This window comes from Bombus vancouverensis, chromosome 8 (genome assembly GCF_051014615.1).
Source record: "Bombus vancouverensis nearcticus chromosome 8, iyBomVanc1_principal, whole genome shotgun sequence".
Lineage (NCBI taxonomy): Eukaryota > Metazoa > Arthropoda > Insecta > Hymenoptera > Apidae > Bombus > Bombus vancouverensis.
In genome coordinates this window covers 11,618,844-11,645,622 of record NC_134918.1, presented here as the reverse complement: position 1 = coordinate 11,645,622, position 26,779 = coordinate 11,618,844, and the positions used below count along the sequence as shown (strand labels likewise).

Sequence of the window (26,779 nt, the reverse complement as noted above, 5' to 3'; positions counted from 1 at the left end):
CGTGCATCGCAAAGCAAACTTTACGCGGTTAGCAAACAGCTTATATGTCATACCACCGTATTCGCGATTGTTACATTGTTTCTACGTGTTACAAAAGCGAACGGATGATAATTAATATTATGAAGCTTACAAATTTTCTACATTCTTTATCACTGTTAATATAAGTGCTACCTGGATTAAAAAAAGCTATTCTCCTGGTTTAATAATATTTTTGTAGTTAGTAAATATAGATCTAGACATGTGAATTTTATTGTAGAAGTGGCAAAAATATTTTTTCATTTAAGAATGAAAAATAATTCCTACTTGCATTCGACATAAATGAATTAAATATTAAACACAAGAATATAAATTTGATATTAGAGCAAAGAATTTAACGTATACAATTTAGATTATTCAAAAAATTCAGGGTATATACATATATCATATTACATTTTTTACCCCCCAGTCGCCGGGGTTAAAGGAACGTCCCATGGCAATTTCCTCGACAGGTGAATTGTCGAATGTCACGGATTTCTTTCCCGCCGAACGACCGCATAGATTACGTCGTTAAACAGTATTGAAGCCGAGGACGGCGTCGGCCGCGGTGAATGGATACTTTAAATGCGAATTTGCTGGTGCATTAACTTCGGGAAAAGTGCGCCGCTAATGTGGCATTAACGCTTGTGGCGCATGCACAGAGTGCAAAGCCCAGGAGCCGTGAATCATGGTCGGTGTCCGGTGTGCCATGCCATGCCGTCGCCACGTCTACGTGGCACTGGGGCTACGTGCGAAACGTGCACACCATCGGGTATCGTTCTCCCATTCAAGAAAGTTATTATACCTTTTGCCGCATGCACGAGCTTTCCCTGCGAGATATCGCAAATAATACGCTTATTGGCGAGTCGTCGACGATAGCGCGAGTATAATGAAAGGGAAGACGATTTGCGATTAATTCGTAAATTCCTGCTTTCCCTCTGTGGATCGATGTTTGTGTAGAGAGCGCAAGAATAGAAGTGGTTTCCGTCCGCTTTAGCTTTCGTCTGGCTTCTGTCTGGAAGTAATAATGGATTTCTATATAAATGGTTTCAGGTATTTTAGATTGTCGTGGTCAAGGTTCTTTAACCTTGAAGCCTCGAAGGGAATGTCGGTAAAAAAGTACATTATGGCAGCGCGTGTATGTTAGAGGCAAGTATGTAAATACTTATTAAAAATCCATTAAGCTGCTCCAAGTTTCTACACCTTACGAATTATTTAAGTGGATAGGAGTGAATTAAAGACAAGCGAAAAAACGTATTAAGTGGAAAATTAAAGATATTGCTCTGATACTCATGACTATTGACAGTCACGGTTAACGTTTTTTATGTGTTTGTATAATGTTATGTGATAATTACTGAACGATATTATAATTTCAGCTCAATTTGTGGCTATATGTATATGTGGTTATTAAAAATCCATTAAGTTGTTCGAAATTGTGTATTTTACGGTACAATTACTATTGAATTTATGGGTACAGATAAAGTAAAGATAGGGGAAAAAAGTTGTTTTAAGTGAAAGGTTAAAGTGATTACTCTAAAAGATATTGATTTACTTAAAGTAATGTCTGTTCGAAGTATCCATATGATTTTGTTAACGAGAACTGATTTATCCATAATGTATTATAAAACTAGGTGTTTTATTTTATACGCTATAATTAATACACGATATTCTGCATGATGGCCTCTTTAAATAACACATTGCGTGGAATGCTGCAAGCTGGTATAATTGCGATATTTTATATTCAAATAAGATAAAGTTATGTACCTTTGCGGCATAATTGGGCGTAATTAATTTTTCCTTATTCATCGTTCCATTTTTGCTGGGTGTAATTTATTTATGATACTTGCGAATACAACGTAGAGAAATTTTGTAAGTGGATATATGAATATTTACATTATGTTATTTATAGTGGAACCATATTTTCAGTGTTGTAATTCCTGTTAGAGGTATATTAAATCGTTTTGCAATTGTTTTATTTATTTATTTACTCTCTGTTATATTTAATTTGAATAATTATTTAACAAATTTGTCACATGCTGTGAATTATGCGGTTAGTAAGCTATCACGTTAAACAAATGTATAAAATTGTTTTAAAATGAACGCGTGCATAGCTTTCGCTGCTTTTTTCTTGCATCTGTTAACATTTCATTAAAATATAGATATCGCAATGAGCAATAATACGATATTCATAAAAGTCCATTTACATAAAATAATTTTTCCTGTAGAAAATTTAACAAACCCAAACTTATTTTTTGAAGTATATATTGCTCTCGTTCTCTTAAGCAATTGGATCGATGCCATCAAACGAAGAATTTAAGTGCATCGTTATTATTCGTATCACATGTATATTGAATTAATGGATAAGTGTGCCAAACAGCTGGTAAATTTCGCTATAATTAGGACTAAATCATCTAACGGCGCCAAAAGCGCGTATTCCATCATTCTCAATTCTACATTGCAGAAATCACCTATAAATGCTCCGAATTGAGATAAAAATTAACATATTTACTATTTACGTGGGAATGATTCAAAAATACCTGCATCTGCAACTAAACCGAAAACTAAGTACGACGTTTGTTTATTTCACCATATCGCACTTGGTTGTATCAATTGGTAAATTATTTTACAAGAGCATCTAGGAAAGAAATGCTGTCAAAAGCAATTGAGCTTCAAACTGAAAGCATCAAAGACTAGAAAAAGGAGCAATAAAAGGATCGTTAGGCCGGAAAGGGTTCGATTTCCAATGCGATCAAATCGTCGTGTCACTTTTACACTGCACGTATGTGTTGCATCGCGGTTGCTGTTTTCTAAACGGACATATTTCGGCGCCTTAGTGAAATCCTAGTGACCATTAAAGATATTCCGATCGCGATGGTTGTCTGTCAACGGGACGCGTGTACCATAAATCGAACTGCAGACGCGACACAGAGGCATTGGGGGGAAAATATATTGTTATTAGGGGACGATGCTAACTGTATGATAACGTTGGGCCTGACCAATGTTGTCACGTAACAGTTTTAATTACGGTTGTCGGGACTAATGTGCTTAGCCAAGCGACGCGAGCTGTTGTCGCTTACCGCGGCGCACGCGACACGAACCAGCGCCAGCTGTCTTCCGCTTTTGCCACCTAACCACCCTCTTTTTCTTTCCGGCGTGCTCACGCGCGCTATTTCGTCGACAGCTTCGTGTAAAGTAGCTTTTTTTTTAACGACCATAAAGGCTATTAAGTGTAATAACGCTAGATGCACGACTGAGATTAATCGACGCAACGCGAATGTTCGGAACGTACGAGGGATTTGTCGAATGCTGTCGGGCTATTGCGAACTTTGTCACTATAGTTGAGGAATAAGATATCGAGAATGAAATACGGTACAGTGCAGAAGTTTTAGACCGTATACAATTCTTCGGAAAAGTTTCTGCACGCACTGTGGAAGGATTATTTTTATTAAAATAAATCTTATCTTCGTGTAATATTATATTTTTTTGTTTATAAAATATAATAAGTCTTTTGAACAGTACAGTACATATATCATCATAGTCTAATGTTTTCGATTTATAATTCAGGTAGCAAGAGAAAACATGTTTCTTCTTTTCTTTATTTATTTCTTCAGCGTGTTTATCGATAGATACATACACCTCGTATACATCAGATTTATACATACAAACGAAGAAATATAAGAGCATATAAATAACGAAGAATGTAATGGGTACACCGCAGACGTTGTGTAAACGCATATTTTTACAGACACTGATAAAGAAAATAAACGCGAATAAAATTATGTCTTATCTTTGAAATATTTTATATACTTTGCATTTGTGCTCACATCCATATCTAGCATAAATGCATAAACATCTGTAATCTAATCTAATAATGAATAATAAACAAGTAAACATAGATGGAAAGTAGCAAAATATTATAAAATACAAAATACATATGTATCTAACGTAAAATCATCAAACATATAAAGAACAAACAAATCTTGCGAATAGATCCACATAGTTACTAGTACACGTTATAATATTATTTTAATGCATTGCAACGTATTCTTATCGACGTATAACCAATGTTATTCAAATATCACGCAGCGACGTATTAATTACGAACGAGAACTCCCTCTTTGATCGTTAAACCTGCGGATTGATAGTCTCGAACGATCAACGAAATAAAGAAAAGAAACGAAAAATGAAGCGCGCTTATACAGCTCTGTGCAACAGCGATTCACAGTTCGAGCGTTCAATGGACAAGACAACGCGTCCTGTCATTATATCGTTTGTTCGCGTTTCAGTGGCCAGCAATTTACCGTCTCCGGCATTTTGTGCTTCGTAAACGAGCAGAGGGGAACTAGTTTTTCGTTTGGCCGGGTAACGTCGCGATTGGCCGGTCACTTGCGCGGAAACAATTCATAACGGTTGCTGATCGACGCCAGGCGTCGGCGACGATAAGCGGTGCCGACGGCACTGATACAGCCACTGGCCGATAGGACCGATAACAACCATCAGGCCACGTGCGTTCGGTGCAGCCGGCAATGCGTCACGATAACTCACCCCTGTTCTTTCGCATTGTGTGCCCGGCACACATAACGGCGTTGTCGCGTGAACTTTATTTCGATCGTGATAGCGTTACTTTTTCTCCCTTTTCTTTCTTTTTTTCCTCCCTCACCCTTTCTTTTCGAAGAAAAGCTTGACTAACAACATTCTTGCGCCGAGACACGACGTGCGTTTCGGCCGACAATTTCCAAGTAGTCGTTAGAAAGTGGAAGGTGTAACCTTTGATAAAAAAAAAAAAGTACCTACTGCTTCTGGTGAAGGTCTCCTTTACGCTACGAATCAAAGTTCGTTCAATGTCGGTGGATGAAGAGATTAGCGGTCTTCGCGAATCGGGTAGGTTGGAAAGTAGTTTTATGATTTATGGAGATCGTTGTATTAAAATATTGAATTTCTGCCGTATGTTTCTTTGCATCGAACGTTGGTCTTTTAACTAGATAGGAAGAAGGGAAGATAGAATTTTGGAATGTAATGTGAGATTCTATTGGAATAGACTTCTTTTGCAATACAATTGAATATTGAACTCGTCTTGTGTCTTGTCTCTTTTGTATCGGACGTTGATCTCTTGAAGATAGAAAGGAGATAGAATTTTGAAATGTAATCGCATATGGTATATTATTCAAAATACAACGCGTAATTTGCCATAATTATATATTACGACTATAACGTACATTTATAAGTAGAAACACGAAAGAAGTTCCAGCATCACAATTAACCAATTTCTAAATGCGAAGATCATTATAAGTCGTATCTAAACAAACTAAGAATAATTTACACGGTATAAATTTCCTAAATGCCTTGTCACATTGCTGATCAATCTCGTAGCTCATTCATCGTATATCATGGAACTCGTATTGTTTGAATCTTCAGTCACCCATCATTGTGATGGTTTTATGACAGCATGAGAATGAACGCAAGGGAAAAGCAATAGAAAAATTCGCAGCGAAATTAAACAATTCGCTTTAATTGGAGTCTAAAGGACGTTAACGTGTTTGTTTGCGCTGCGGGAAGCTTCGTTTAGAACGAATTGAACCGGCTAGCCAGCGAGGATAATTTGTTCGCTGGTCGTTCGTCATTGACGCCTGTCCAGCCGGTTTTATCTTTTCAACGTATTAATTCGCGTCGACGTGCTGGTCCACGATTCACACTTCATCGACTATATACTACTAGGCTGGGTTTCGTTGGATTTTTGGAAACACAAATAGATCCGCTCGCAAGCGAGTACTTGCAATGCGACACGCCGAATTTTGATCGCTATAAAACCTTTGTTGAAGACAAGCTTGAGTACTGTTTGAATAAAATATTTAAAAAAAAGATTGTTTAATTAAACGATACATCGTCTTTATTTAAAATAATTTTATGAGCAATCTCAGGCTATATCGTTTTGCACTTAAATGTACGTAAAATATCTGTAACATTTAAGATTGAAATTAATATTAACATTCACATTATTTGTTACTTAATTCGGCGTTCAATTAAAATAGGAAATTCTACAAAAATGATTTTACGTTGGCCGATGATATAATATCGCGTCTCCTGATAATTAAACTATAATTGCACATAAGAATAATATATGCGTTGAATATATGTTTTATATTTGTCTGCATTAGTGATAACAAATGATACAAAGGATGACGTTTAAGAGTCAACTCTTCGAAGAGAAAATTAAAATTATCAGCCGTGAATGTGTTAAACTTTGAGTGTGTTATTTGTGTATCTTTGAGTAGTAAGTAACCGCAGCGATGTAAGTGGGGGGAGGAGGTAACATAATCTTAAGATATTTATTATTTTCGTATTTTATGCGATGAAAGTCATTAATTTTGTTCAATGTGTAAAGTACGATACGTGTAAGTTTCCAAATTTATCACCGATGATATGATTACAAGAATATTTACATTTATGGTTTCAGTGAAATTACATACAAAAAAGATTTTTATCAGCGAAATTACATTAATTTAAAGACACGATCGCATAAATTTGAACATAATGGGGTGATCAAGGTTGTTGTATGATCGGTAACGAAACCATTTATTTCGAAATGAATATACTGCAAAGAGAAAACAATGATAATTTTAGACATTATTTCTGTGTCGAAACATCGAGACAAGAGAGATTTTTAATAATTAATTAAAATGAATTATTTCATACGTAAAACTTCTTTTATTTTCCAAATTATATAATCTCAATAAAATACGATGAAAAATACCTAAAATTTGTACACGTAGTATGTGCGAAAACATCATTGCATTATGTGCTATTTATTGTTGTATTGTCTGTATAAATCCATTATAATGGCGCTTTGTTTCGTTGTAGCGTGATTGAAACGATTCAAATGGTTAGTTGAATTTTCTGATATTAATTCTATTGTATACGCTTCAAATGTCATTTGAAACAGAATACAGAAATACATCGATGGCTATATAAATCTATTGTCGATATTTTCCGTTTATTAATAATATCATTAGGAACTAAATCGTTAATATTGTCAGGATTACGATTAACGCAGATTATTAAAAAAATTGAATGAAATCGAAAAATAAAACTATCTCCGACGCTTACTATTTATGTATCTATCAGTGTCCAAATTTTGTTATTATATTTACTGCGAATATACTTATTAAATGTGTACAATTTAATTCGTAAAATTTAATTCGATGCTCGGTGATATTTTCTTCGTTCGATACGGCGTTTCTATATTCTAACGTGAAATTGCATTCTACAATTAACAGGGGAAACAATTATCATAATGCATCTTGTTGCGATGTATATACGCAAGAGAAACTCAATTAATTTCGAGATAATTATCGAATTCGGTGTGCTTTGACATTTCTATGTCGGAGGAATTTGCATAAAGCTACCTGTAAAGTATTAACCCAATTTCGCTGATCTGTTTTACGTAAACGTAAACTGCCGAACAATTAATTCTATCGCGAAATCGAGTGTCTTTCGTGAAATATAGATATTTAATATCGTAATATTTCGGCCGAACGTCCCTTGCAAATTTATTCACGCGTTTGCCCTTTTCTCCCCTCTTTTTCTTTCTGTTATATCGACAGTTCACGGCAGTTTTTCACGTCGTATCATCGACACGGTCAATCGTATCGAAAGAAAGTTTAAAAGGGGGCAATTTCCCTTCCGGTGTATCAATTGTTTAGGGAGAAGGAGTGAAGTTTCTATCTTTACGGAGCCCTTGGGATGGTTTCCACATACTGAAAGTTTCACCCAAAGAAATCGGAGAGTGCTCGTGAAAAAGAATTTCTTGTCCCTGTCCACATGGGGCAAATTCTTTGTGTGCATAAAACATATACGTACAATATAGATTTGCCGGTTATCTTCCTGTTTTGTTGGGTCTGCGAATATAGATATTAGTTTTCCTCGGTGAGATTGTATTTTCATCAGTTTCATATGATATTTCTTTCCTTTTTCTCTCTTCCTACTTCAATGGCGAAATGTAATTCTATTGTGCAATTAATTAACCAGAATGTTGTTCGAAACAGTTGATATCGAAAACAGATTTTGTTCCCATCTTTGATAAAGCTTTGATCTAGAGATTGGCAGAGTTAATTAATACAGAATACCTACGACTACGTATGCAGTTTGCATGTAAACTTCGTGCATTGTGTTTATTGAGACATGGTAATATTTGCTTATTAAATGCCTAAGGGCTTATTGGTTGTTGTATAAATGGTACTTTTTATTTGTTAAATTGCTCGTCTTTGTTGCTACAGAAGGCTCGATAGCTGAATAACTTTCTCATTTTTCAATCGACGAAATCTCAATGTATCGATATACTGGGTGCAATACTGTTGAGATTATTGTTATATTGTCCGCAACGTCTATAACCTGCATGTTCCTACATTATCTTCAGTGTTTGAATATTTGTTTAATATTACTGTGAGAAATAATAGTACACGTAGGTACAAAGTGGTCATTGATTGTTACAATTTACAACTAGATTACGTGCAGCGAAACAGTGAATCCGTTCATATCATAGGGATGAGACAGTCGCACATGTGCAACAACTTAAGTCAACTGAAACTATAACTTGAGGCACGTATCGAGAATAGAGACAGGTATAGCAGGAAGGCTAAGGGAAGTTCAGTCTGACAACAGAAACAGTAACAGCAACAGCGGCAGCAAGCCTTAATACAATGAGATTTATCGACGAGATCCGCTGGACCATTATCACAGCTGGGACGAGCTTCCCGTCCTTTATTTCGGACGAGGCGGTGACGGAACAGGAGAAGCGTGAGGCAAGGTTTAATCTCACGGGAGAAGACATTCCACTCGACAAGTGTCCCCGAACGATTCATCTTGAAAGAAACAGTTGGCCTTTTTTTGCGCCACGTGACAGACCCTCTTCCAAGGGTTCTCCATTTGGTAGCGTGGTATTTTCTTGTTCTTCTCCCGTTTTTGCTTCGAACGCCGCCGATATCGTGTCTATTTCTGCCCAAGACGTAGCTTCTTTTGGTGCTCTTGTAATTTAACGGAATCTACTCGTCGTGGGACACGTTTCGTATCTGGTGTCGCGCAGATAAGATTATCGGGATGCGTTCGCGTGAAATTTGTCGGCGTTACGCGAAATAGCACGGTTAAAGCGTTATCACGCGATACGTTCTACTGGTCTCTCGTTCGATGAGAGTTTCGAACCGCACGCTTTCTGCGTGCCGCGTCGTTTACACTTGTTTGCGTTTTACGAGCGTGAAGCGGACGAAGGGTAGGAAAACATGTCATTGTCGAAAATCAGATAATACAGCTGCAAGTTTCTATTATAAATGTGTTTCTATTATCTGAATACGCCATTGTGTCATAGTCTTGTTCGAAATATTGTACGGTATTTTGCCTGGAAATAGAAAATATCTACGAGGAGCTGCGTTTATTGTGCTGCTGCACGCGACTTAGCGTGGATCTATTGTAATTTAATTCGGTAAAAATGGAAATTCGTAACAAGTATGACGATGTTGTGTGCAAATCATAGGCAATGCTTATGTTGTGATTTAGATAACCAAATAGCATAGAAATAACGGAATTGGTATTACGACATCTCAATGAGGTTAACATTTTTTTAGCAAGGAACCTGGATTTGTTCGAAGCAATGGAAGATTATATTCGACCATTATCAAACTTTTAACAGATTAAATTATAGGGTTCTAAAACTATCCAAAGAACAGGTTGAATTTTAGATAAAACTGGCTTGTAGGAATTGTTACTTGAAAAGGAAACTGAATGAAGTTAGCCCGATAATTATAATTTCCATTTAATTTTTAGAATTAATAAAATACAACATAATTGATGTCCGTAAGCTAATTCTACGTATGTCTGTATGTTGGGTTTTGTGAAATGCTTAAATAATTCGATAATTACGAGCGTTAGATTAATTACCAATATTATAATTAATAATTATCGGTACTCGTAACCATATATGTAATGAGCCGTATTGAATTGCGATTCATGATTTCCAGCTTACTGATCCTATAGCTGGTATGAAAATTAATTTGCTAACTACTATAGATAATAATCATTTCAGATATTAGATATATATGTGTAGACAGTAGCAATTATTATTAACCTGAATTCTTTATTTAATTACGAGGATCGCTAACGATCTTAGTTTCTTTATTTAATTGATTCTATTCAATTGTAATTTATTGTATTAGTTTCTCTGAAAATAATATGAAATTTACTTTTTATAATCCGGCTTTTATCTATTTACGAAAAGAGAAAGTCATATCGCGAGAAACAAATCTGTGCCGATTATTGTTATAAATAGATCATAATATAACGATGCAACGATGGAGTATAGCAATGCATATCATAAATTGGGTAACGCGTATGGCAAACAATACAAATATAATATTTTTTCAATTATTTACTAATCTCACACTTTTTCCTTGTTAATTTCTAATATGTTCGGATGATGTGAATTACTTATTTGTTTATACGTATTTGTTGTTATATGTACGTCGTTTTTTCCTAACTTGTTGGATACCATAAATGCTTGAAAGTAATATACGTTCAATGTTATACAGTTTTGGGGTTTTTATGATTATTTATCGTTTCTTAGCTTTGGCAGTATCGTTTGTACATTATTGTATCGCCAATGTATCATTTGTTATCTCTGTACACCTTTTGTATCGAAGAATTGGAATTTAAACAACGAAGGTTCTATCCAAATTGTAAAGTTAAATCTACAAAAACCGTAACTTCCGAATCGCAAGGTTAAATTTATGAAAATGATAACTTTCCCAAATCGTAAATTTAAGTGTATAAAAATTTCTTCGTATTCTATTAATTTACAATTTCTATCCTGGATATAGCAGTACATTTCCACATAAACCGTAGCCATTCGCAGAAATCGTTTTAAGCGTTCGTTGACGGGAAATCCAGAACAGGATAAAGGCAGCGTTGTTCGCGAAATCGTCGATGAATAAAACCGCGGGAATTCTAGCTGGCGAACAATAACGAGCTTTGCCGCAGTGTTTGCACACGTGTCCCGAAATTCCACGAGGATCCGTGGCTCTTGCGAGCCTTCGTAGCCCATCCAGGGATTTATTTTCGTTCCAGCATCGAACGGTCGGTCTCGTTGTCACTGTTACGACTGACAGTACCACTGGCGCCGAGGAGTCACTCTCATTCGTGTCGACACGACGAGATTGAGACTCGCCTAAAAATAACCGTGAACAAATTATGAGCCGGCCGACTAACAGCCACGTTCTTTTCGGTCTGTCCTCCGATTCACTGTTGGTTGATCCCCGTGCGAGCCAATTCGACGTGAAATTTCGATAAATCAGCCGAGACGCCGTAACGGCGGGGTTGCGTTTTGGCCCGACCTGACACATGTGGACGAAAACGAATTGTAGATCGTTCTTCTCCCTCGTGTTCGCTTTCCATTAATTTCGATCTACGTCCAGCTTTTTTCAGCTTTTCGTTCGTCGTTATTTAGTCATTTGTACGTGTTTTAGTTGAGTTTTTTTTTTTTAATTCATCGCATATGTCTCGTTAGGATTGAAATGTTCTGCAAATGTAATGTTTGATTGTAAAGAAGAATGTTATGTAGTTAATTAAAGAACGTTCGAATTTTTCATTTTTTAATTGATTCTTTGATACTTTAACAAGCTTCTAATAAAACTTCAAATGATCTTTGTATAACGTTCGCTTCTTAGTTAAAAAGTTTACCTAGAATAGAACATAATGACAAACATTTACTGGGTAAACATCTTAAATATATCTTTTTTTTTTTTAATTGCATAATGAACAAAATATAATGAATCATATATATCAAGCGGATTTTAATCCTGTAAGTCCGGTTTAATGTAATTAATCGTAGGAAACCTGTTCGATAAATAATGTTGGCGATTTAATCGTCGCAGTCACAGCTGGCATATATTTGCGCAAATTTTATTAATGTATGCATGGTTCAACGTGTGGAAGGTTATTAATATGATCTATATTAACGTTCCACCATGACTGAATATAAACTTTAACACGAGGTAAAAGCGAAATCACTTCGATATGTTATAAATTGAAATATAAATTAATCGCTGACAGATAGCGTTACAATTCTTTTCTTAATTGTATATTTTGAAATACAATTTATTATAGGTAAATTGAATTATGTCGCTGTCCCTCTGTTTCTCTGAGAAGAAAGTTATTTCAAAACTGCAACAAGTGGCACAATGGATTCCGGTACCTGGCATATGCGATGTCACACAAAACATCTTCTGTTTCTTATTGCAAAAGTGAAATCGCCCTTACGATGGGATACATTCATGTTACGATGAGTGTTATGATACATAAAAACTAAGTCACTTATCTGAAAAAGATTATTGATACATTACGCTATTATTCCGTAATCGTCTACTAGTAATATGCAAATAATGGAAATAATAAAATAGTTGCTGTATTATTATGATTTATACTACATTATATATATTATACTATGATATTTAGTTTTATATCAATAACGGTATTATTAATCAAAAATGCTAATATAAATTATGTTTTATAGTGTAAGGCTACTTTTATATTCAAAAGTAGGTCCTCAAATTTATTCTCATTTCATCAAAAAATATTTGAAATATAGCATTAAGTTCCCCGACCTTTTGTCAGATAATTAGTCATCCGTTAATTCTGAGTCAACACAGTGTTCATATTTCTCTCTGACAGTTATTTTCCATAGGCATTATTTGTCACTGAGCTCACTTTCTATCTCGTAGTTCAGACATGTCTACGAATTTGATTGATTTGTTTACATCCTTTAATATCTAGGCAGAAAGTCATCTGTGCTAAGTAAAAATAGAATTAGCATATGCTTAAGTTTTAAGTATAATCTGTATAAATAGTTATAGTTAAAATTGTATGCTGAAAATAAAATAGGGAGAGAGAGTTGCGTTTCCATCTGAATAAAAGTTGATGTTAATTTTGTTAAAATTATCTATATATTCTCTCTTCCTCTTCTTATATATTCTTATATAATTATAAATATTACGTTCTTACATAATTATAAAGAGAAAGAATTTGAAATCGCTCGCTTTCACAACTTTGGTAGTTCCAACGTTAAAATGTTTCATATTAACAAACCGAGATGTCCACAAGCTAAAAAAAGAAATTATCGATAATATGAAAAGTGTCAGTTATGTAAACGTCAAGTGACAAACGTTGAATCTAATTAATTAAAAGCTAATATCGTCGAATAAATGTAAAACCGACAAATTACAATGCGTGATAGAAAGCAACGTAATATCGATTGTTAACTAGAGATAAAAAAAAAAACAATCGACGAATGTTCGGAAATAGCGCAACACATTTTTTTCACCCACGTTCGACATTCCATAGCCGTGAAAGCTGTCTCCGCTTGTATATTCATCACGTCTGAAACCGCGACCGATTCCCGGCACTGGTCGTTTTGTCACGCTTCAGCGTGACAGATCCGCCTCGATCCTCTTTCGAGGACACCGAACGGGAGACAAATAAAGCGCTTACGTCGATCTCAAACGGCGGTTGTTTCTCGAAAATGAATTGTTCCCGGAAAGAACGTTTGAACGGGGCCAACGTTCGACTGGCGCGAAACTGTCTAGATATTTCTCAGAAATGTATTTAATATTATAATTCTGAAAACCTTATTCTACTTAGAATTCTGTTAATGGTTAATTCTGTCAATTGCATACGATTTCTTGTGCACGTGTTTTTAATAAATATTATTGTTAATTAGTATTCTAAAATTAAGAATAAAGCAACAAAGAGAAAAGCGTGACTGAATAAAAATAACTACATTCGAACGTCTAGTGTCAACACACTGCATTTAATGGTAGTGATGGATCGTGCATGCATGTCTGTTAATAAACTCGCTCACGTCGGACCTGTGAAATTCAATCACAACGCGATAGCGACTGATTTTAATGCGTAATGAGCGCATGCTAATGCCGGGCTTGTATTAACCGAGAAGTCGGGCAGATAGCGTTCGCCCGAATCGCGTGCTAATTATGCGAAACAATTTTTTAACTGAATCGGAAACGATCGGGATTGTTCATTTACGCTTATCGACAATGCAAATCACGACGCTTTATCGACTGCCCGGTGTCGGCGCGTGGATTTACATTTTAATCGCGATATAGTACGTGAGCTCTTCAAAATGACGAAATGAACGACGTATAAGTACATCGAAAGGAATCAATCGACTTGTGCGAATTCTAATGAGATGTAAATTTCTACGATCCTCTTTTTTCCCTGCAATTTGTCGTCAAATTTGTCTCGTCTTATTTAAACATTTTTTCTTTCAATGTCATACGAATACGTTTGCTAACGTCCAATTGATTGTTGATATTTCTTTGTTGCATTTCTAGTAATTCACTTTTTTTTCTTCTTAAAGAAATAAGATTATTACCGAAATTTCATTGTCACGCTTCGTGTTATCTTTTCGAACCAATTTTCGCTTATCATTTGCTGTATACGCAGTGAAAACATTTTTGATCACCCGAATGGAAAGTTCAACGAAAGCTCAACGACTTAATACAGGCGACACAGTATCGCAGCTGGCTTGAACATGTCAAACTAATTTTCAAGATCTTGAAAACCTCTACGATGAACTCTTCGATACAAATGGCTCTGATTACACGGATTTTACTCACCACTAAGAGAAATCGAATTACTCTTCCCTGCGCTCGTCCATCCAACGTTCGGCAGTCGGTGACGCTTCGGAGCGCGCGATAGAGAGCATTTGTCGTATCGCTTATAAAGAGGTTGCACTGAAAGGGTCGTCTGGGCGGAAAAAGAGATGAACGTAAGAGAATCGAAAAACAAGAGCAAGCAACGACGACGAGCATACGAGAGCGAACAAGGAGAAACAGAAAAAGGTCGTGCGAGCACGGAACAAAGCCGCTGCTATTTTTGTACGTGAAAGGCTGCCTTGGTGTCGCACCGATGGCATAGGATGGAAGAGTGCGAGAGAGAAACGAGAGTGAATGGCCAGGCCGTGATTAGTGATGTGAGCTGTGATACCAACGAGAAGAAGAGAAAGGCATACGAAGAACATGGGTAGCGAACGATGATGACAATGTCTCTTACCTGATTTGGATTGCCGGTTGACGAGCCCGAGAAGCAAGATCCTTAATTCGTGGACGACGGATGATGGCGGACTAAAGGGTGATACGGGGGTCGACATTGAGGCTGAGCAGAGGGGAAAGAACAATCCAGCTTTGTCCTGTCAACTGTCTGCGGCTAATGAGCCTTTCCTATAGTCTTCCTGCAGTCGCTCTCAGCTCGGCTGTTCGAGTCCGCGTCACGGCTCGATACCCGCCAATAAACCATTTAATTTTGCACTATCTTCACCGACTGTATGCGTCGAATTATTTGATCGGGACTTTAGCCGCATATACCAACGATCAGACGTCTCGACCCAGCGACCAACAGCCTCGAACCGCAGTTAACGCGAGAATTGGTGTAATTGATCGCGTTATACCGCTTCATTGACGACCGGCTACATATCAACCGATAACGCTGGTGACGGCGAGAAGGAGGCTGAAGAGACGAGCGTTTGAATTTTGGAATAGATCTTTGAAATTGAATTTGCATAGACTCTAAATTTGGTCATTTATCTGACGATCGATAGGAGAAAAACGTATTAAGTATGTACATGTTTATTGATCTTTTGATTTAAAAAGAAGATATCATCGTTTTAATGGTAAAATTAAATAATTTAGAAACGCGGGTCTAATTGGCGATATATCGTGTTTGAGAACTACCCCTCTGCAAGAATGAAAGGAGAACGTGGCTTATCGCGTTCGCCTCCCGTAATCTTTATTTATATACCTTTGAAACTTCGAGTGTGCTAATCAACATATTTCTAGCATATTAGTATCGACAAACTTCTTTTGCTTGCCAAAATAACTAGCTCTCTGCGAGTTACGTAGGAGCCTGAACAACGCCCACGCTTTAAGAGCCTTTACAACACCAGCCAACGATTTAACATAGGTGTAATAACGTGGTGAACATGTTTATCCATTAAGCCGTGCGAAGAAATAATTAAACAGGCAGGTAGACACGACAGAAACTGTGAGAGGGACAGAGAAACGGAGAAAGGGAGGAAAGGTGGTGGTCGAAAATAAATGAGCGCGGGTTGTCGGCTCAGGAGAAGATCGGCACCGACGATAACGCCGGAATAAAACCATAATATTCGGGAAGAAAAAAATGTAAAGCAGCGTCATTTAAATGCGTGTAACGAAAAGAACTATGCACCGAGCGACGAGGGGGTGGTTGACAGGGGCTCGCACAGGGATTCGCGAGGAGATCAGGGGTCACCGGACACGACACGATCGCGTGAGATTAGGCTCTTTCATGTGTGACTCACGCTGGCAGGGAAAGTAAATGAGTGCAACTGCACCGGTACTTCTCCTTCCTTTTTTTTCTCCCCTGCCTCTTTCTTCTCCTTTTCCTTCGTCTGCTTCGTATCGCGACCAAACTTCCCCCGTTATTGCACACCGACCCTTTCACTCTTTTCACGTACGGCAATCGCGGCATTAACTTATCACCGGTCACACGCACGCCGATCGAATCGGGGAACGCAAACTCGAGACCCTCCTTTCTCCCTCTTTCTTTTTTCTTTTCTTCTTTATTTTTTGTATTTTTTTTTTTTTTATTTTGTACGTTTCGTTCTCTCGTTTACTCCAGCGCGACATACGGAATAAACTTTACTTACTTTACTACTTCCTCGCGTGGGAACCGCGTACTCTTTGCTCACCGTATAATTTTACGAAGACTGAGAAAACTGGAGGATTTATAGCGCGTTAATAGAGACTTATTTTTCCTTAAATATGAAAATTTCGTTTTCTATCTCGGATTTATAGTTGCAAGGTAAAAGGTATTTAAACATTGCTTGTAGACCCTTTTATGAGTATATTGTGTGTTATATGAAACATTTTGAAATTTCATTAGCAGTGCAACGAGACCCAGTTATTATGGTTATACTGTTTCTACTGCAGACAAAGTTTACGGAAATTACAGAAGTATTTAAACGTTCGTTACATTAATAAACCTCGATAATACCATATTTAACATTTATTCTATGCCCAAGATAGTTATTTCATGTTGTACAGTAATTTTGTACTAAATTTATGTTATAATAGATATCTGTTAAATTTTACATACATCTTCAAATCGGTTTCAAATTATACCAATATAGTCGTCAGTCAAATGTTTTACACAACACATACATACATATGTATAATATGGACATAAAAATTTTTCGTGCTATGTACTTTTGTGAGTCGGTGTAGCTATAACGGCACCACTAAAATACAAAGGTTTAATTAAACCAAATTTTCAAACTCTTAAAAAGTAGCAAATATTCTCGTCCATGTTGCAAACTTTAGAATGGTTAATTACGTATAGTTATCCGTAATACACAGTTTATCCGGGACGTGTAAAGGATTTCTTTGTTATTTACGAAGTTGCACGGCGTCGTTGTTAGCAACCGAGGCAATTACACCGTCGTTACACTGCAATTATACAGTAACCAAAACAGCCCGTGCCCTTCTCTCGCGTAGCGCGATAAATTCAATGTGTCTGATTAGGGGTTGAATAGAAACGACCTTGACAGCACCCTAACGCACGACGTAATGCGTAACTTTGTTACTTCTATCCAGTTGAGATCTTTATGCGAGAAAAACTGCGACTGACTTGAAGAAAAAGCTTCTGCTAGCTGGAAATAAAATGTTGTTCAAGTTGAATATATTTCCATTGAATATTTATGAAAGAAATATTTATGAGAAAGATTTTTCAGACAGTTTGTTAATATGTATGAATTTCGTTCGATGTTCAGTTACGTTAACAATCTATTTCAAGTTTTCATATATAGCCCTTTTTTTTTACAAACCTATCGTACAACTTAATATTCACGAGATTTTGCATATAAATTGTTTTTATTATAGAGCTGAAGTTAAAATAATTTATACATAAATATGTTGACGTGTTTCTTTTTTTTTATTTGACATATAACAATCTGGAAATAAAAGTTTGTTTTGTAAACGTAAATTAAACATATTTGGGAATGTATAATAAAAAGTAATTATTAGACTGTGAATATTTATGGAAGTTCAAATTTGTATAAGGACAATTAAAGAAATGGAACCTAGATAGAAAATTGCTTTACGCAGTAAGAATTATAACTAATAATTATTACATTAATTAAATATAGGCATTTTTGCACGTTGAAAATTGTTATAAACGCGTAAATACCAGCAGTTTGGTAATTATGGATATTAAAGAAGATTTTAATTGGTATTTTCATACTTTGTAGGAAAACTAAGACTAATTTCATTAACGTACAAACGACGAATCAGTTTGTACATAAAATTTCGCTACAACTATTCCCTTTCATACTTTTAGGCGAGTCATCCTTTTTCTGTGTGTTTTATCAATAGACAATATCATTTATAACTATTTGATATTATCGTAAGTAATAATTTGAAAGTACGTATTAACGGATATTACCTTCATATTACATTCGTTTCTCTTCTAAAGCGAAATGCTAATCATATTTGACTGAATGTAATTTAAACATATCGAGCCATATTTCGAATTTCAACGAGTACTTTTACTTACGTGCGGCGAGATAGATTATCGAACGTACGTGAAAATATGTTTCACCTGCCCTTATTAATAAAAACGTCTTTTCCATTTCCTTCTTACACTTTAATAACGTAATTGCAAAAAATGCAATCCCACTTTGGAGAACAAGGTTACCCCACAAATTGACCGTACAGTCGAATTAAAACTCGAATTCATTAACCTTCGGGTAGCCAGGAGTATTATTATACTAATGTACTACATCGAAGCTTATTAAAAAGAATTCCTCGGAAGGAACACCATATGTATTTGTGGCGATCCAGCGTTCATTTCATGCACGTCTTAATTAAGCGCATACCACTTGCAACCTGCACAAGAGTTGCAGAGCTCGTAATTGTACATTAATTCCGTGAATCATTCGGTGCGTACAAGAAGGGAGATCGATCGGCGGGGTAGTGCTGCTCGCTCGTTTCGTCCGGGCTACAAATTTATGCGGTATTCCCGGTGCATATTCGCTATATCGAGGGTCGATGAGCACGAGTTTCAGTGCGGAAGTCACATAATTAATGCTTTACGGTCTGTTTTTCGGAACGATCGACCCTCTGCTCCGTCTCGCGAGCAGCCAGTAATTCAGGCAAGTCGAACAGGCATCGGTAGCCGCTTTTCATTTAACCACGCGGCTACGGTTGCGATCCTTTCGATTTCACGCCGCATCGGCCGAGATCGACACCGATCGATACGGGAAATTATTGGTTCCGCGCGTATACACACTCTCTCTGCAATCTTTTGATCCGCTTCATTCGCATCGTTCCTCGTTCCCCTTTGATTCGGATGACGTGCAAGTGATTTCGCCCTACCTTATGAATATTCATGCGCCGCCGTGTTCCTCTGTAAAATCGCTAATTATTCGATTTACACTCGCTGAAGCTTAATACCGTCGAGTTTCAAGCTTTTAATGCAAGGTTCGTATCATTTGTTAAGTTGCTGGGGTATGCTTCATAGGGTGATGTATATACCTAATTATTTTTCACGTTGAAGCCACGAATGGAGTAATGTATGGCTCGAAAGTTCGATGGTATTATGAAGCAAATATGGGATGGTTATTTTCATTGCCTTTGGAAATTATTTTTCTCTAAAGTAATTATGATTATACGTATTTTTAGTTCTTTGATATGTGTTTTCATGTATTAGTTACGTTCTTGCGATAAATAAAAAATTAAAGGACGTTTAGGAAAATTGGAGCAGCACATATGAGGAGAATAAAGTAAAATTAGGAAAAAGATAATTTTTTTTTAATAGTTTATTTTTTTGACTAGTAAGGAAATTATTACGATAAAAGAGACTACTTAGTCAGCTATAAAGGAGCATTTGTGAAATTTTAAATAAGAGCATTTCTTAATTTTTTCGAGATACAAAACTGATTAAATATACACGGTAATCTCATGTTTTATAGTTTGGATCATAAATCTAAATATAAAATCTAAAATGTATTTCTTAATTGGTATCGTTATGCATAGGTGATTACAATAATTCAAATTAAATTTGGATATGATAATTTAATTTCTAGATGTTTAATTTTATTTTATATTTCACATCTTGTGTGAATAATGTGCATTTTTTACATTTTTAAAATACAGATACAAGATAAGATGAAATAGGTGAAGTGATTAAAAAATTAAACAATTTAACCCACACTTTTTTGTGTCATCGACAGTCCAATGATATTAATGACCGTTTAAAATCCACACGGATTAGGTCTATAATTTAATAAATAAAAGGATAATGATGCGTGAAGAGACAATTTTTTAAAAATTCATCTCAAGATTCACAATTATTCGTGCCTTCTCGCGATAAAGCAAATCATCTGTTTTGTCAGAATTTATATACCATCTATCTATACGCCCGCGTAATAAAGTCGAGTTCATAGAAAGCAGAGTTGATCACTTTGGATTGGCTTCAATTATTACATAGATATTTCGTAAGCATTTTTATTTTACGATTTCATGCTATCTACGTAATAAAAAGCGTACCCAATTTCATATTTCGTAAATTACTTGCTGCAAGGCGAAACGAATCGATTCGCCGATCTCGATTTCCTTCGTAGCCCCGATTTCCTGTGTGCCCGTATTGTACAGTCGTGCTTTTGGCCGTTTCGTTCTTTCTTTCTTTTCTTTTTTTACTTGGCATCGTCCTCGTTTCGACCGATTGATCGTCGTATTAAATTGTTGCTTCGTTTCACTGTTTCAGGTAAGAAAGGAATACGAGGGTCGCAGGCTCACGGTTCTACAATTATTGTTTATCCCACGGTAAAAGGTAATGGAGTGTAATTGCGCGTTCTCGATTAAAGGAGGAAATTGGTTGTTCCAGCTGGGCCGGGTTACACGATTGTTCGTTATGATCAGGGAAGGGGAAGGGTGAGGGATAGATTTGATCCACGAATTCCAATCGCATCGATCCGACTATTATATTTCGCGAGTTATCTTCGCTTTGACGATAGAGTTTAATCCTTGCCGATATTATCGGAAATTTATGGCCGCGTGATAGGGGCGAACGCTGCTTCTACGTAATTGATTAATCGCGAATCGATGCGAAATACGTGGATTTCGTAGCCAGACCGAGGAAATCAGATTTGTATCCGTGAATCGTCGAACACCGTTAATATCTGCTTCGAATTACTAGCTGTAACCGGTATAACTGGTACATTTAATTTCTGGCATGCTTGTAATCGACTTTCGATTACTTGATGTCGAATCGGACATTCATACAGCGCAATATTATAGGACAGTCAAACGAAGTCTAAATATTCGAGAAGACAGATGAATAGTCGTTCGGTCGATTTTACGAGATGAGAATGTTCAGTGTTTTAAAAACAGAATAAAAATTTCGATCGTTTTCAATATGTCATCACAACTGTGTTTTGTTAGCCATGGTTGTTTTTTTTTTTTTTTTTAAATGGCGGAAGAGTTTATTAATTTGATTAATGGATTTTATTGTGTATATACATGGGTACTCTTTTACTGACTATTTGCAATTAGCTTTAATCCATCATATATGACAGATTTACATTATGTAAGTGGGTCATTTAGATCTTTGAAGATATACGCAGAAATAATATACATACTATATTTGGTGAAATACGTACATAGCTTTTTTTGACAAATCTTTCTTATATGTAAATTTTGTTAAATGTAGATTACGTAGATATCATCCGACAAATTGATATTTTCAACTCTGAATATTTAAAAAAGATCATTTGTATCGTACATGAAGCGAAGCGGTTGAATGATATTTTAGACTCGAAAGAACCCACGTATTCAATACATAATAATTCAGTATAACAATTCATCAATTTGATATAATAAAATTAATCTCTAATTTCTCCGTCTCACGTACCGGTCGTATTTTTCAATTAATCAGTTTTGATCAAATGTATCATTCACTGTTTTATTTGTCATTCTGTTTTGTTGTTATTCCATTCTACACACGCTATAAACCATTCTTCGAGTTTCTCTCAATTCTTGAACACGATTTAACATATTCTCATCGCGTGAATTTGATCGCAATTTTTCATGACGAATTCTGATTAATCGTGCGTTTCCTTGATAATTATGGTTAAACTACCATGTTTTACATGAAACTAGCAGATGTCCCAATACTCATGAACTTTGGAGAGCATCGTTGGCAATAGAACAATCATTTAATACGAATTCCATGAACGAGACTTCTACCGCGTCCCCTTTCGATACAGTAACACCTGTAGTGGCAGTAATAGCGACGATAACAGTAACGCTGTCGACGCATCGTGTGGCATCGTCCAGACCGACGGTACCGGGGCTACCAGGGTTTCCTGTCCGTTTTAATTGGGTTATTAACGGGTGCGAGCGTTTCCTGCCTCCTGTGACAAACCCGGGGCTTCGAAACGGCCGACCTCGCGCAGCTGCTGCCTCGTCGCGTAGCTGCGCTACCGGAAACCAATCTGTTCCGTTTGTCTTTCCTTTCGTTGCTTGCCTGGCCGTCTCGCCCGCCCTGGACATAAATATGCATCGTGCCACTTAAATATTACACGGCTGGATATATTTGTATCGGCTGCTATAAGAGAACCGTGACGACGAACTTTCCACTCCTCGTTTTCGGTGCAGCAGGACAGTTGCGAGCTGCGAGACGCCCTCCTCCATTGCTTACAATCAAGAGACTAATGCTGCGTTCCTTTCGTTGCGTTTTGACATACGGTGAACAGCTGCGTGATGGATATTTATCGACGTGTCAAGGAGAATTGCAATGGCCGTTTACCGTTTGATTGTTTCATTGAACTCTAATTTACGAGCGTATAATCTATAGATACTGAGTGCAGTTAAAGACGGATAGAAACCTAGAGACAGATCTTTCGGGCTTATAAAATACTTTCGTTAATGAGAGTCGGATTTATTTGTAAGCATTGCTTTGTATATACTATATTTATGCTTTAGGGAATGTTTATTTCATATAGTTTTCCATCATTTCGTCAATCGGTGTACCGTATCGTCTAAGGTGCGTTATGGGTTCTAAAATAAAGATATACACAAATAAAAAAAAATTATTGGACGAAAGTTCCCCGTAAATTTGAAAATTAATCATCTTTGAATTAATGTTGATTGTCAGTTTTCATTTTGCTCTGGTGAACTACGACGAAGCTGGATAGAGATTGTTTGCACTGGAATTGCGATCTCTTCCTTCAATATTTTTGTTAGCTTTATCTTGTTGATGGATTTTTTCGAAACTGGACGCGTCTAAATTTAAAGAAACACGATATTAATTAATTAATTGCGATACACGTCGGTTCAATTATTTTCCATTAATTTTCTATTCAACTAATTCATCTTTAACTTCTTCAATATAAATTAATCAACGAAAATCAGGAGCTTCGCGTTATTGAATATTCGCGCAACGTACTATACTCTCGCGTTAAAAGGATCATTATACGATACAAGAAACTCAGCCCCAAGCTACAATGCGTTACATATCAATTTCATCGAAGAGCAACGAAAACCTTTCGCACGCAAACCGGGTCGAAGCCTCGTTCCCTATTCGGTCGAGCACCATAATTATTCGCGGCGTTGTTTCCTATAAGCGACGATTGATTGCGTGCCAGCGCGAAAGCTGTCCTCGTGCACCTTCGACCGCGGCGGATTAGTTGTTCGCGTTATATAACGGGTCTCCATTCGCTGCCGATCTATTTCCATCGAGACGAAGTTATTTCGAATCGTTCATAAATGATTCATGCGCGTGGTATTAACACCGCGGAGAGGCAAGAAACGATGAAAAAGAAAGAAAAAGAAGAAAAGGGAAAAAGCTGAATTGTCCTCCCTCCACCGTATTCGGTGTTTATCCATAAAACGAGTCGCCGATCGACGACGGGAACACACCTCGGGACGTTTCTCCACAGTGCAAGAACAAAAGAAGCAATTGGCCACGTCGGCATCCTCGCCGAGGATTCCCATGCATATGGATTAAGACGCTCCACATCTCGTCGAGCCAAGGTGCAGGATACGTAATCCTGCTGGCGCGCAAGCAAATCATGTTTATTCAGGAACGTATACATAGTAATAGAGGGAGTCATCTCGTGTGCGTACGATCGTAAATGTATTTGTGCTCATGCTAGCACGGGTTATATCGGTGAAGGTGTGTCACGGAGACCAATGTGTCTGGTGAACGTATTCGCTTAGTGCCTGGACACTTGGATAGTGATGCGTCCGAAGGTCGATGATTGTCGTTTAGTTTTTACGAGAATCAAATCGGGTCTTCTCACGTGTTTGTCTCCTTTTTACGAGAGGCCAAATGCAAATAAGTAAGAGGCTATGAATATAGTTGCAGGAATCTATTCGTACGTCGGTTTAATTGATCGCGGTTAGGAAAGAAGCTAGCGTAAAGCGATGAAATGACTTCTTCTCTCTTGGCTAACTCTTTAGGGAAGGACTGTTTCTTATTTCGCGCGTTGAGATCGACCAAGTGTTTTTAAAAGAGAGGGATGTACAGTCGTGGTCTGAATACATTTTTCACGCGCTTAAGGTTTCGTTAAAATTACGTGAAAGTAACATTTCTGATTAGAGCGCTGACTGATCGTCTTCGCTTTTCATCTGCATTCGGATACAGATACTATATCGAATATAATAATATTCTATAAATACTAAGAAGCGATTGTTGTTATTATATCTTTTTACATATGCTTAACGAAGTTGTGTCTTTCGCCTCGATGCAAATCTCGTTCCTTCGATTTTTATCCGAGACCTTAAACGGGAGGTTGGTTCAATCTCCGCGCGCCTCCCGATCCATCGGTCGATCGTTTAACAAAACTGTCTCAGTTTTTGCCCGTTTTTCCTCCGATCGACCACCGGATTATATCCAGACAGATTAAACATTTGAACGGGATCAACGGGTCTAATGAAATTTGCCGCTCCTCCGCGAGAAGGGAAATTCCATCGTAGCTTCGAACGTTTACAGAGCTAATAGTTTAACATGCGTTTCTGTCGGTCGCGGCCGGAATTTTCAGCGGCGCGTCGTCTCGCGAAACTCCCTTCGGGGATCCAATAAAATTTCTCATTTGCACGACGGCGGCTTGTTGACTTTCTCCAACGCGTTGGCGTGACTTTCGCCGCGATCCGACACGACATATACGACTCGCGTCGATTTGACAGTTTCGCGATTTATAGACGGAAACGTGGCCTCTTTTTTTCCCTTCTTTTATTTTTTCTTCCACCAACGACAATTCGCTCGTTAATTAACGAGCAAACTGTCTGTCGGCGAGGTGGCCTCCTTTTTTGGTTACGGACACAAACGCGGCTGTCATATTTCGTGGCGGCCGGTGCTCGAAACTTGCCAGGGTCTTAAGGTGTACCGGCAGAGGCGAGCTGCACGCCGTATAGGCGCGTATGCACCGCGAACAATGCATATTCATGAAGCGCCGTGCATATTTACGAGCGGCTGTTCGCTCGGGATCCGTGGCACAACTTTACAACGCTTTCGGTCTCGGCCATCCTCGTACAAAGGAAACCGTGCCCTACCCAATACGTCGTCGCTCGATATAGTGTTTCTAGATCGAAACTTGCTTGTCGAGGAAGCTCGATCTCACCGTTTCGTACAGATTCTGGATTTTGCGAAGATGAATCCTGCGACAGAAAAGAGGCGAAGGTTAGATGTTCTCGGAATTGGTTGATCGCTTGTAAATCGATACGAATATTTTAGTAGATTTTTCATTATCTCTATGATACGATATAACTTTATCAAACGCGTGGTAGCAATTTTACGTATTAAGTAATCCAATTAAACGCGATTGTATATGAAACAATTTATATTTATAAAATCAACAAAAGCAATTTATAAAATCATGCTCACGAGCTCACAAGCGTAACGATCGTACGATTCGCGTTGTTGTCGCAAAGTGGTTAACCATTTATCGATTACATTATACTAAATTCGAAAGAACATATTTTGAACAATTTTTCTGAACTATTTCTACTTCCTTTGCTCCTTACGTTCTTCCTTCGTTCGCTTTCGTGTTAACGGAGAGTTTTCGTGAAATTATACAGCAGATGTAACGTTTCAAGTCTGCAATTGAAATTGCGTGGAAAGAGCGGCGTTTAAACGAATTTACCTGGAAACTGACTGTTCCTGGACTCTGTTAATTTCAGCCTCGAGCACGACTGCCAGTCGCCCTTTATCCTCTAGGAGCGAGCGCATCAATTTCCTTCAATTAATTACTGAAACGGCGGTGTAACAATTCCGGCGGTGGGGTCGCTCTATTCGTGAAATTCAGGCATGTCCTTTTATCGCGAGCGTCGTGAAAATTAGGTCAATTAAGCGGCAATTACCGCGAATGCGCTCGAGCGGGGACACGTGCGCGAAAATCATTAGAATGTTCGCGTCCAAAACGAGAAGAAATATCGTGACAATACGCTGCGTCCGGATCGGGGTTGCTCTAAAAAGGAAGAAAGTACAAATAAGTCGTCCGGTGGAACGATGTTATTAAAAGTGGCTAATTGCCCCGCTTTATTATTGTCGGCCTCGTTGGCAGCCTCGAATAGGCGAGAGGCTGTTTTTCATCCGGCAGAGCTAATTAATGATCCGCGCTTCGAAGGGAAGGAAAGAAAGAGCGAGTAAGAGAAAGGGAGACAGAGATAGAAGA

General features: G+C 37.4%; 1 protein-coding gene and 1 long non-coding RNA gene across 5 annotated transcripts in view; one reads left to right on the top strand and one right to left on the bottom strand.

The window, feature by feature from the left end:
* LOC117155877 (uncharacterized) overlaps nt 1-26,779 on the top strand; it is a 381,740-nt gene that overhangs the window by 204,287 nt on the left and 150,674 nt on the right. The window lies entirely within an intron of this gene.
* On the bottom strand, nt 11,762-15,386 carry LOC117155879 (uncharacterized). Of its 2 annotated transcripts, XR_013058989.1 has the most exons (4): nt 15,124-15,386; nt 14,688-14,817; nt 12,660-13,155; nt 11,762-12,373 (listed from the first exon to the last, which is right to left on the bottom strand). It is a non-coding gene; the product is annotated as an uncharacterized LOC117155879 (long non-coding RNA). The 2 variants fall into 2 exon arrangements; XR_013058988.1 differs by having other exon boundaries at nt 12,660-14,817.